At 43.2% G+C, this 13,661-nt stretch overlaps 1 protein-coding gene across 3 annotated transcripts in view; it reads right to left on the bottom strand.

The window, feature by feature from the left end:
* Positions 1-8,071: 8,071 nt before the first annotated feature.
* Positions 8,072-13,661, bottom strand: part of RBMS2 (RNA binding motif single stranded interacting protein 2) — a 99,235-nt gene continuing 93,645 nt past the window's right edge. For all 3 annotated transcript variants that reach the window (XM_029594822.1, XM_029594823.1, XM_029594824.1), the window contains exon 14: positions 8,072-13,538. The gene's annotated coding sequence lies outside the window, so the exon portion shown is untranslated. The remainder of the gene's footprint in view (positions 13,539-13,661) is intronic.

The following is a 13,661-nucleotide window of genomic DNA, read 5'->3' as shown; positions in this document are numbered from 1 at the left end:
CTAATGGCCCTGGACTGGCCTAGAAGACCATGGTACGCAGATATGCAAAGACTGCGGGCAGGGAACCCCCTGCCGCTACCTCCACACAGAGACCTGCTCCACGAGGATCCAGCTTGATTCTCTCTTACGGTCTGGCCATTGAGAGGACTCGCCTAAGGAGGAGAGGATACTCTGGGGTAGTAATTGACACCCTACTCCAAGCACCCAAGTTCTCCACATCCCTAACATACATAAGGATTTGGAGAGTATTCGAATCCTGGTGTGAGCACTACGACATCATACCACACACAGTCAAAATTCCTGCAATTTTGGAATTCCTACAGAACGGACTACAGAAGGGATTGTCCCTCAACTACATCAAGGTACAGGTGGCGGCCTTGTCATGCTATGGAACCAAGAGCGAGAGCGGCAGCATATCCTCTCACCCGGATGTCTCCCGCTTCCTGAAAGGAGTCAAGCACATCCAACCACCCCTAAATTGGCCGGTGCCTCTTTGGAACCTCAACCTGGTCCTAGATTTCCTAGCAGGAACTTCCTTCAGACCTCTCTGCGACCTATTAATATTGAAGACAGCCTTTCTGCTGGCAGTCTGTTCAGCTCGTCGTATATCCGAGCTACATGCACTGTCCTGCTGGGTGCAGGTCCTCACACTCACCCCGGGAACCATCCAGTTACTCACAGTTCCGTCGTTCCTCCCCAAAGTGATGTCTCACTTCCATTTCAACCAAACCATCTCGCTACCATCACCAGATGAGCATAAGAATTCGAAAGAAGCTCGAAGTCTATGACATCTCAACGTCTGCAGGCTCCTAGTCTGATACCTGGAAAGGTCGGAATCTGTACGAAAGACGGACCATCTATTCGTCTTTCACAGCAGGAAGAAGCAGGGGTAAGCAGCCTCGCGAGCAACCATAGCCCGCTGGATCAAAGAAGTCATCAAGGCAGCCTACGTGGAAGCAGGCAAACCACCGCCTTTACAAATCAAGGCCCATTCTACTGGAGCCCAGGCAGTGTCCTGGGCGGAAACCAAGATGCTGTCACCCGCCAAGATCTGCATGGTGGCGACATGGTCCTCCATCCACACCATCTCCAGGTTTTACGGCCTGGATGTTCAGGCTCGGGAGGACACAGCATTTGCAAGGGCAGTACTAAGTGGGTCACGGGCAGCCTCCCACCCGGTTCGGCAGTAGATTTTATACATCCCATTGTTCCTGAGTCCATCTGCTACACGCTAGGAAATGGAGAAATTACTTACCTGATAATTTCGTTTTCCTTAGTGTAGACAGATGGACCTAGCATCCCACCCATGGCTGCCGTTACTCATGAAATTCTCGAGGGACATCCCTGGGAGCGAGTGATTCAAGGGTATGCCATGCTTTCCTTCATCTAGGACACCCATCCTACCAGGTGTTGACGTTTCTTGGTTGAGGGCACTGGCCGTCTCCAGCTATAGCCAATTCAACCAGTTCAAATTAATCAAGTTATAAAGTTAATCAAGTTATTCAAATTAGTCAGTCACACATATATCCACAATTGCTTTTCGAGGAGAATACCGAAGAGCTGCGCTTCCTGCAGGGGTATATGTACTAGGGCTGACGTCAGATTGAAATCTGATCCGTCTCCAACTGCTATCAGGAGTTCACTATACCCATTGGTCCTGAGTCCATCTGTCTACACTAAGGAAAACAAAATTATCAGCTAAGTAATTTCTCCATTAAGAATATAGTTGCTGTCAGCATTTTAATGCAGGTAGTCACAAGCATGGAGGGTACAGCAACTCCCCCCCCCCCCCCTTTTGCCAGAGCATCTGATCTAAGTGCTATAACTATTACCATCATTTGCCTAGAGCTTTCACCAGCACACCCTTTAATTAAAACAAAAGTAAAAACAGGCCATCCTGTCTGTTCTTTGGGGGGGGGGGGGGGGGGGTGAGTGAGCAAGAGCAACCATGTTGGACCTCACACCTCCAGGGAAGCCCCCTCCCACTACTATAATTTCAGTGGTCCAGGGCCCTTCACTCTCCTGATGGCCATGCCCTCTGATCTTCACTAGAACTTTACCATTCCTGCCAATTTGCTCGGAGGGATGGCAAATAAAACCAGAACAGGGAGAACCTTCAAATCTTTAAAAGATTAAAAATGCATTACCTCAACATAGCCATATGAGCCTCAGCTCTTTAACTCCTACTACTGTTTTATCCAATTGCCAGGTCTCCTTCATTTCTAAAATTTTTGGGGGTAGTGGTCCTGGAAGGAGGGAAAGGGATAGTGCTGGTGGTAAATAATAGTTAAAAAAACAAACAAAAAAAAGGTGTGCCCCTTTTACTGCTGCCAGATTTCATTATTTTCAAATATGGTCCCCTGTAGCCATCTTTAACATAGCTGCCGAGGAGCGTGCCATTTTGTTTTCTAGTCCTGGTGTTTGAACTTACTTACCGCTGCATTATTATAGTGGAAGTCCTCCTTTCTACTGTTAAAACATCAGCACTGCAGGTACCAAAATGCACTAGGAAGGAGAATATCAGAAATCCAGGCCTGGCCTGTAATCTCTCTCCTTGAACTGAGTCCTAGGGCAGCTCTATTACCCTGTATTCATATGGACAGTGCACACAGTCACACTGTCACTGGTAGACATGGCCAAGTAGGAGGAACATCTGCAAACTTCAAATGCTTATCTTCAGGTAGGAATGAAACCCAGAAAAAAAATCTGAAATGTAAGAATGATTTCCTCAAAAGAGGGTGGCGATAGTGGGTAGTGAAAAATTAGCTGCTATTGTAGGATTAGAATATAGAAAATTTTCTAGGGCAGGGGGTGCACTTTCTTTAAAACAAAAGAACAACCCTCACATCCTCCAGTAATCTGCACTCCATGCTCCTTCTGCACCCACCCACCCTCTTGGCAACCAAAAAAATTCTTAGGACTCATTCAAGAATAGAGAAAAAAAAGATATGCCTGCAAAAATAAAATTATGCATATCTGTATTTGTAAATTTTTACTTTTGTGCACTCTGCTACACAAGGACTCTAGTCTAGCTCCATGACCACACTCTTTTACAATGGAGCCAAGACTCCCACCCCTAGCTCTTAATACCACACAATAAACTCCCAAAGTGAATACTCCTGAACTTATGGCAACGGAAAGTAATGCTGCATCTTCTCTCAGAGCTTTCAGGTAATGTGATCATTTGCTGCTGCCTCATCTGGCAAAAACAAAACATTTAAAGAGCAAAGCAATGGTGACAGTGTAGAGTGGTTGTCTTAATTGGCACATGTACCCAAATGCCCATACTGCACAGCAGCTGGTTGCTGTCACAGTGCTCCACCCTGGAGAGGGTGTCTAGAGCAGGCACAGGGGGAAGGGGACATTCATAATGGGTATTATGCTGCTGAAGTAAGGGATATAGAAAAGGCTGCAGTCATGAATATGAAGGATAGGGAATGGCCTGCAAAGTCAAGAAGTCAAGTACAAAACATCATCACCAAAGCTGCCAACTGCAGGATGTTTTCTGATTGGGGTTCAGCGCGGGGAGCTGACAAGGAAGCATTGTGAATACATAGGGGAGAAATAGAAGACTTGATTTTAAGGGAAGGCAGGATTAAAAGTGGCATTGCTATACCCAGAAGAGGTAAGAGTAAGGCCCTCTCTGCCTATTAGATGGCTTTTATTGTCTTTGGTAACAGAAAATAATTGCAGCTTTTCAGTCTAGCACTCTGTCTAAGTATAGCTGGAGCTATGTTAATACTAAAAAGAATTTCATCTAGCAAAACCACAAGACACAAACTCTCCTCCAATAATGGGCTGCTTGCAAAGTGTTAACCTTCAGTCAGGTCTGCATTAACCGTGCAGGAAGTGATGCATGAACTATACAGGAAGTGCAAAACACAATGAGAAAGTGATGCACTTGTTACAGAAGGGGTGGAAGAGGTGTATTAAAACTGTATAAATAATAACCATGACCTGAGCCTGCCTGAAGAAATTACATATACCTTTGTGGAAAAATTCCCATTTGTTTTGTTTTAAAACAAACTTATAAACAAGTGCTACATTGCCTTTTTCTCCTTAGAGGTGGCCCCCAGAGCCACTGGATGTGTACAGGAGGTAGTGTATGGAAATACACTGGGCATTTTAAAAACTCCCACCCTAACACAGATTACAAGCAGCCCTCTGCTAAGAGTCACATGGGCTTTACTATGCCTTAGAAAAAAAAAAATTTAAACACACCAAAATTAACTTTAAAAACTGGATGGCACTCCAAAATCAGTGAACAAAATATAACCAAAAGCCATAATTAAAACACAACCTGCTGAAAATATAGAAAAAAAGCCACTAAATCTTGTCAACACGGTCTCTTAATGACAGGTAAATAAGAAGCAACCAGGATTACTACTTGATGAAGACATACAGGTGTGCTCATAAGTTAACATACACGTGGTGGAATTTTAAGAAATGTACTATTTTAAGAAAATGAGTGATCAGACAAAAGACATATCTGCTATTTTTAATGTGCTTCAAATTAAACTATTATGCATCACAAAATAGCACAATCATTAAACTATACCAATAAAAGAAATAATAAAATGTTCCTGTTCAAAAGTTTGCATACCCTTAGTTCTTAATATCACCCCCTCTTGCATCAATGACTGCTTTGTCTTTTGTGATAGCTGTGAATGAAGCCCTTTATTTTCTCATGTGGTAAAGTTGCCCATTGCTCTTGGCAAAAGCCTCCAGATCCTGTACATTCTTTGGTTGTCTATCATGAACTGCATGTTTTGAGTTCTCCCCAAAGTGGCTCAATGACGTTGAGGGCAGGAGACTGTGATGGCCACTCCAGAACCTTCACTTTCTTCTGCTGCAGCCACCGAAGGGTCAACTTGGCCTTATGTTTCAGATCATTGTCATTTTGGAAAGCCCAAGTGCGCCCCATGCGCAGCTTCTGGGCTGATGAACGCAAATTTTCTGACATTCTGCATTGATCCTGCCATCAATTTTAACTAAATTCCCTGTGTCTCTGTAGTTCACACTCTCCCAAAACAGCTGAGATCCACCGCCGCTGTAGGGATGGTGTTGACCCCTCTCCAAACATAGCATTTATGGTTGTGAGCATAAAGCTCAACTTTGGTCTAATCACGCCAAATTATTTTGTTTCAGAAGTTTTGAAGCTTCTCTAGGTTCCATTTGGCATATTGTAAGCAGGCTGTGTTGTGGCATTGGTGCAAACAATGGCTTTATTTCTGGAAACTCTACCATGCAGCTCATTTTTGTTCAAGTATCTGCTTATTGTGCATGCTGAAATCCCACACCACTTTGCTTCAGAGAAGCCTGTAGTTCGGTAGAAGTTGCTTGTGGGTTTTCTTTGGATCCTGACAAATTTTCCTGGCAATTTTGTCTGAAATCTTTCTTGGTCTACTTTAGTATTAACAGAACCCATCATTTTCTACTTCTTGATCAGAATTTGAACAGTACAGATTGGCATTTTCAAATCTTTAGATATCTTTTTCCCGATTTATAAAGTTGAACTACTTTTGCTCGCAGTTCCTTTGACAGTGCTTTTGCTTTCCCGATACTTCAGTAATCACCAAAATCAGTGCAGCTCTGGATGAAATGCACAAGGGTTTCTCAAGAGCTAAGAAACTCATTGACTATACACAGACACTAAATACAATCAAACAAGGCACAGGTGTAAATACCTACCCTTCATCTACACCTGAACCTGTTACCATTAACTACAAGCCTTTAGCATAATTGGGATGTAATGTATCTGGTATCATTAAGATATATCAACAATTTGAATATATTTCAATTAAAATCAAATACTTTATCTCTGAATTATATGTCATACTTTTCACAAATCAAACTTTATTTGCTGTCTTTCAAAAAACACTCAGCTTGGTAAAAGGAGTGGTTTGCATGAGGTTAATCTCCTTTACCAAGCTATGAGGAGAGTTGGGTGATGGGATAAGGCTATGGGGAAGGGTATTTAAGTGTGAAAGTGATCAAATGATTGACTGAAAAGGAAAGAACTAAGGGGTGGATTTATCAAAATGCAGTAAGTACCTCAGGCGATAGCAAAAGGGGCGTGTTTTACACTAATATAGCATTTATCGCAATTTGCGCTAATTACCTGTGCGAAGAGGTAAGTTAGTGCAAATTGCGATACCATTTCAGATTCTGCGATAAGTGCCAGACCTGTTGTATTTCCGTCATTCAACCACCAGGGGACCATTGTTAATGGTCGAGAGAGAGAGAGAGAGACTGGCCATAATATCATGGCCCATAGGTAGGTATGCCCACCTAGTAACTCGAGGTGGGGTTTAGGGGCCACTTTGACATTCTACGTGACACCTACGACCAGAACAGTGGTCTCTTGTGAAGATTTGCTGGCTTTTGGAGTGAGGAAACTCACTCCAAGATGAGATTTGGGCAAGGTTCTCTCAACCTAGCTTGATGGACTCTCTACCTGGGTAACATCAAGCTAGGTTGAGAGAACCTTGCCCAAATCTCATCTTGGAGTGAGTTTCCTCACTCCGAAGGCCAGCAAATCTTCACAAGAGACCACTGTTCTGGTCGTAGGTGTCACGTAGAATGTCAAAGTGGCCCCTAACCCCCTACACTCTTACCTAAACCCCACCTAGAGTTACTAGATGGGCCTACCATAGGGATACAAATACCTACCTATGGGCCCTGATATTATGGCTAGGCTGGCTCGCTCGCTCTCTCTCTCCCCCCCAGCTCTGGACCATCAATTCATCTGAAATAGGACTTACGGGAGACATCGCAAATGGCGATGAAACCTTACCGCACGGTCACGGCAGCTATCGCACAGCCTAACGCAATCCAAAGAGGTGTAGTTAAAATCGGCGTTATGGCTGTGCAATAGCTCTTCACAAACAGGCTAACCCAGCCCACTCTCTGCCCCTAACTCCTCCTATTTTCTGAATTTGCATCACACCATACGATATGGTGCGATCACATGCGTTAAACACGTTTTCACATGCGTTAAGGGCCTATTGCATGCGTTAAAGGCCTATCTCATGAGTTAACGGGGCTTTTCACTTGCAATAAGCCCTTAACGCATGCGAAAACGCCTTATCACATTTTGATAAATGACCCCCCTAAGATGGAGAACTCAGAGTCAGCAGTTAAAGGACTAGGTCAAGGCAGTTTCTATAATGGTGAATAGAGTAATAGTGCAGAGAGGACGGTCAAATTTATATGTTATGGAAGCAGCCATGCTGGTGAGTAGAAGTGGCAGAGCAGAGCTGAAGTCAAAAGCAGAGGTTAAGGCAAAAAGTGTACCCATTATACTATCAGCCTAAAGATTCTAAGATATGCAAACTTTTGAACAGGACCATTTTATTATTTCCTTTATTGCTATGGTTTGTTTAATGATTGTGCTATGCTGAGATGCATAAATAGTTTAATTTGAAACATTAAAAATAAAAGACATGTTTTATCTGCTCACTCCTGTTTTCTTAAAATGTTACACATCTTACAAATGCTGCCAGGGGGGCATGTGAATTTATGAGCACAACTGTAGCTTGTTTCCCTTTATACAAAATGAATTGAAACATCTTCACTTCACCCCATTCTAGAGATTGGTGCAGGGTCCCACACCCACATTTCATGCAGGCTATTTGATCTTACATAAAGAAACCATATTCCTTTAAAACTCAAAATCAAAATTATGTAAACGTGGATTTTTTTCAGGGAATTTCAGGAGAATGTGGGATTTCTTTCACCTCCTTGCAGCAAGATGCTTGCTATAGGGATGTTACGTCAAACAAAAAATTAGTATAAATATCCAGGAGAAACATGGAAACAGCACAAAAATAAATAAAGAAGAAAAAAAAAATCAATGAGTTAATCATATTATGCTTTTAGCAGTATGGGTTGAAAAAAGAAGGTGAAAAGTGATTTTTTTCCCCCATTAACATAAAAAACAAAAATAGAAAAAAAAATATCTTTTGCTTTGTTTTTTGTAAAGTGTAGCCCAAAAAAAATCCAAGAGACAAAATTTTAAATAAAAAGCTTTAATAATTTAAAAAAGAGTAAACAGCAAAATAAAAACAAGTCATAAGTTTGAAAACAAAAACGGTAAAATCTTACTGGGAAAAAAAACAAAACAAAAACAGAGCAACTTTGTGGAGGGCTGAAATCCCCTCCCCCCCACCATTGCATGCTGCCATTTTGTTTCTATAGGTGCAGGACAGGACTGTGTCCTATGGTATGTGCCCCTCCCTGCGAGAGCACAGATTCCACACAATAAAAATCTAATATTGTTTCCTATCAAAACTATCCTCTAAATTTAAAAAATCCTGTTTACAAAAATAATAATTAAAAAATTACTCTTAAAATGTACATTAGCAAAGTTTTACAAATAAAAATTGATTGCAACTTTAAATTAGTCTTTAAGAATTTTCTGGTTAATTAGTTCATGCCTGAATTTCTTATGGGCACCTCTGACAACCATATTGTCATCCAAAGCCAGGCTTGCTCTATCTCTAAGCATTCTGGGAGCTGTTGTCCTGCTACTGTCAATGCAGGAAATGACTACAAATCCCATAATGCTTCAATGTAAGAGGATGGAGGGTAGGGCTGGTACCAAGTGTCCCTGTTAGTCTGAAGAAGGATGGCAAGTCCATCTCTATACCTCCCAAAATTTCATCCACAACCGTGAGTTTTATTAAAGAGGGGGTTGATGCATCTCCACTTAACCAACACAACGTATCTTCATAGTGACTTGCAAAATTCAGTCTTTCTAATGAAAAGCTTTGTGCTGGTCAATGCTCTCGTGTGCCTACCAGTTTTGGTTTGCCAGGGTCTCACAAGGCAATCTGGGACCTGTAATCCTGTTGAAAAATTTCCTGTGTTGGTCACGCAAAGTGATGCCTGGGTGGGATTGGTTTACACAGATGAGGAGAAATGCCTGTGCAGTGGGCATCAACCCAACCCAGATGGACAAGGTCACCTTTGGATATCCCTCCTACAGCTGAGAAAAGCAGCAGCTCTGCCTGTACCATCAATCTAGCGTGTCCACCTATCTCCATCCTTTTCCTAGTGATCTTTGTCACCTTTTGGTCTCGTTTGGCTAAGATCCAAGTGCAGGGTTTGAGTTATGAGCTGAGGAGAGTCCTTTCTTGGCGTTTTGGCCAAGACTGAGATCCTGTAAAATATGGGGGTTTAGCACCCTGCCACCTGCGGATTAAACCACTCCTTTTTAAAAACAAGTACCCTACCTACCAATGCTCTCCCTATGCTACCAGCAAATTCAGATACAAGCTTTTCCATCCAGGGAGTTCAAAGTGAGTAACACATGCCACTGAAGGACACTTGCTGCTTTTTAGGGTTAGAACCAAAGGTCCCAATTAAAGCATGGAACATGTAGGTTTGCTGGAAAATAGGTAAAAGCTGAGATAAACTGGCTGTCAGAGCACTGGCTATCTTAGGACCAAATAGCACATATGCACAAAACAAGCCTCTCAGGACCTCCATGACATGGAAATTGCAAGATAGGCCTGGGCTGTCTGCATTAGCACTACAGTGCAGAAGGCAGGTGTGCAGACTGACAGGAGAAGCCACACTTCGCCACATCCCTCTCTGCCTGCTGCAGTGACTTACACGGCCCGGGGACTAAGCTATGAGAGCTGTCATTCCTAGGGATGGAGTCCTGACGAGGTTTCCTTTTGCCCGTCCTGCAGAGACATCGTCAAGCCTGAAAATGGACTCAGAACAGATGTTGCCAAACCTATCCAGATGAATGAGGGAGAGGCCCATGAAAGGGGAGGGAGTTCGTGGAAAAGGAGGTCCAGAAGTGCAGGGGGCAATGGGAGAGACCGATGCAGCAGTTGGATGGTATGGGGTGTGGGAAGCAGAGGGAGCCAAAGGACTGACCAGATAGAACTAAAAAGTGTCCTGGGCTGGTTGAGTCCAGCCTCAATGCCCGCCACGCTCTCCCAAATGCAAGGTGGCTTGGTTTTCAAGTCATCATGCCAAATTTTCACTGATCTCCGCTTATCTGTCAGAGAGCGCGAGAGAGCGCCCCTTTGGAAGCAGGAGCTCCTTTAGTTACCATGCCAAAAGAAAAATCACCCGAAGGCACTGACATTAGGATGCCTCAGGTTGCCTCCCGGCCACGGGCCTGCTTGGATTTCAGCACTGGCGTATCTTCCTCTTCCCTCCAGCACTCAGCCTCTCAGGGGGGATACAATGATGCTGGAATCCAGGAGGGCATGTGGGCACCACTGGCTGCAGCTCGAGATTAACAAGGCTCTGCAGGTCTCTGTTCAAAGCCAAATTTTCTAGATTAAAATAAAAAAAAAACTTGAGAGCACAGGGAGTCAGACCAAAAAGGGAAAGAGACCTAAACCACTGCAACAGTAGAATAGGAACTTTTTAAGTTAAAAAAAAAAAACAAAAGTATTTCAGGAATTTGAAAACATTTCTTTTACACACTAAAGGCTTCAGTATGGGGGTAGACATCAGGATTATCAACCTGTGACAGAATACTCCTTTCTGGCTGTTAACCATTTCAAATCAGTTTGGTAAACATCTACTTTCTAGCTGTGGACTTGGGGTTCTAGCACTGACCACAGACATCAAGAACCCCCAAAAAGGGAACCTTTTCCCCTTGAACAAACAAGACAACCTGCTACTGTCAGAAAAAGGTCCGGTGCATGCTGTGCCTAAGGTCAGTGCTTCCTACACATTACAAACTCAATAAAAACTGAAGACTTAATAAAAGCAAATGCTCGTCAAGGTCAGGGGGTGTATTTTAAGAAAACTGCTCTGCAGTGGGAGTCATCTAATCCAGTATTTCCTGGGAGCTTAAAAGTTTCAGCTTTCCACCAAACCATTTACATGAACATTACCCCAAGCGGCCTGCCTCTAGGGAGGTTTTTCAGTATGAAACATCTAACATTGTAACCAAGCTCCCTGTGCAGCTCTCCCTGCATGCATACGTCAGGGTCCTAAGGCCTGCTAAGCACTCCTGACATCATGCCATGCACAAGACAACGAGCGCATCAATACAGGTTTTCTACTTGTGCAGGCTGAAGAAATTCCTCTCTAAAAAAATCTATGGAAAACCAGGAAGACATCACCATTTCTTAAATTCCCACCAGCCCATCTGTGACATCCTGCACATGTGCCCAAATGACAGTGCTGTTTGACTAGCTGACACCTTTGTCACAATCACACCCCCAAACCCCTTGCCCTCCTCTGAACATATATTAAACAATAATACATCTACACTTATATATTATTCCTATAATTTCTTTGTTTCTCATTTTTGCTCTGATTGTCCAATGCATTGAGTCGTGTTTGTTTCAAAATGTACTCTGCCAAAAAAAAAAAAAAAAAGTAACAAATCAACAATCAAGACATAAAAAACATAAAATTATTAAAACAATCAAGACTGCAAGTTGTAACAAATGATCCTTGGTTGTAAAGATAAAATTTGCTTCCCGGTCTCTCAAACGCAGCAGTACAAGTGAGGAAAGACAAGACAGCAGGAAATCCTGCTGGCTGAGCCACCTCTAGCACCCTCTGGCTTCTCTTTTACCTATATTTATGTGTTATTACAAAAAAAGGGGGAACGAGAACAGACCTGGAGCCTGCTAAAGGCAGGAAATGGCCAGTGTCCTCTGCTGGCCAGCCACTACTACAGGGAATCAAATCTGACTCCATGGTACCAGGGGGATTTTGCTCCAGCCCTGGTTGGTTTTTTTCTTTTCTAACTCCTCCTATGCTGGGGGGGGGGGGGGGAAGAGGGCCCCCAAAAACACAGGCCTGGATCAAAAGCAGATGGGACTCCAGTTGAATGCTCAAGATCTGCTGCTAAACTGGGGCTGAAGGGGAGTTCAGAGAACCAGGCCTCGAAGCTGGAGAGTCAGTTTTGGTTAGTCTGGCCTTGTTGAATGGTTATTTTAGGGTAAGACCAAGGAGAACCATTTCATAACAAATCAAGAACCAAGGAGAAGAGAGGGCGGAGACAGCAAGTCGTATTTGGGTCCAAAAGTTCATATTACAATCTCAGCTGAGGTCACACGGCACCAGCATTAACCACCCCCCTCTTCTACCTCCTCCGTGTGGCACTCAAAGGTCCACCCCAGCCCCTCAGGGTTACATGACACCAGCATATCCCGTCTGGGGCCTGCAGCAGCTGATGCCAAGACATTTGTTGCAGTGAGCTTAGAGAATTACCTATTGCAATACAGTGGAAGGTAGGCAACTTCAAAAGACAGCTCCCTTTGGAGCACATGGGTGGGGGCTGTGCCCCTTGCTGTTTGGTTATTAAAGCCTCTTACCAGTCAAGAAGAGTCACTCAGTAAAGAAAAAATTCTTGGTGGTGGCTTAAAGAGACGTGCATGCTCTATATCCTGTCCCCCAACCTCCTTACCCTGCTCAGGGCACTTAGCTGACAAGAGTCCCAGCTCCGACTGTTTTACACACTATTACTACAGCCTGAAAACAAGCCCCTCTTCTCCTCCTCCTCCCCCACCCCTCCCACTACCACCACCACCGACGGTTCCAAGCTGTCTATTCCCAGTTTATGACATCACTGGACAATGGTGGCAGGAAGGAAGGTGACCAGCCTCTGAGGCGTCGTCCACAGGTGCAACAAACAATGTTAAAAAAAAAATAAAAAATCCCAGGCAAGGTCTGAACGAGCAAACGGAGATTTTCCAGGATAGTGGATGGGAAGGGGGGGGGGGGGGAGCATGTGTCAGAGCCAGAACCGCACAGCAGGCGATAAAAACGGGCTCTTGCTATAAAGCAATCCACGTCAAACAGTTTCCATCCTCGAGCAGATTTCTTTGCCACTGCTTCCCCCTTGTCCGTGGGAAAGTCACTGATTTCCGACACTTAGTGTTTGTCCTTTAAAAAATAAAAAAAATAAAAAAATAGCATCTTTGCTATAGCTGAAGCTTCCCAGTATCAGGAAAGAGGGCTGAGGGCAGGGAACACGGGCTTCTGTACAAAATTCATAGTTTAAAAAAAAAAAAAAAAAAACAAACACAACTTCCCCTCCAAAAAAAAAAAAAATTCCCAAAACACATCAAACGATCAGTTTGCATATCTTTTCTTCCTAAAAAATCTCTTTAAAACCAAAGATAACAAAAAAACTACAAGTTTAAGATGGGGGGAGGGGGAAGATAAAACAAGGCTATTATGTTCTTTTGCATCCAGAATGATTTTAAATTATTTAAAAAAAAAACAAAAAAAACCCAAATAAACATAAAAAGCTCTCATGAAATAGACTTCTGTGGTATTTTACTGTCTTTCTGGGATTATATGGGAGGAAAGAAAGGTATCTGTCTCTCTCTGTTTATTTTCTTCAGTTCATCTCCTTTGGTGCCTCAGTGTATAAAGTCTATTGCAGTTTAAAAAAAAAAAAAAAAGTTTCTTTGCAAAAGAAAGAAAAAAATATCCATTTTTTTTTCTTCCAATGTTCAGCCAACATAAGAAACTACCACGGTGGGCTGCGGAAGCTTGCAGGACCAGGCCTCACTTTCCTGTTGCTTCTTGCTGCAGCAAACCTAGAAGAATAACACACAGAATGGGTTTACATTTTTTTTTTGGGGGGGGGGGGGGGGGTGTCTCACATTATCTCCTCCACTATCATTACCCACTTGAAGATCACAGGATGTGAAAACTGAACA

This window comes from Rhinatrema bivittatum, chromosome 3 (assembly GCF_901001135.1).
Source record: "Rhinatrema bivittatum chromosome 3, aRhiBiv1.1, whole genome shotgun sequence".
Taxonomy (NCBI): Eukaryota; Metazoa; Chordata; class Amphibia; order Gymnophiona; family Rhinatrematidae; genus Rhinatrema; species Rhinatrema bivittatum.
Note: the sequence above shows the minus strand (reverse complement) of the source record. Positions and strands in the feature narration are given on the sequence as shown.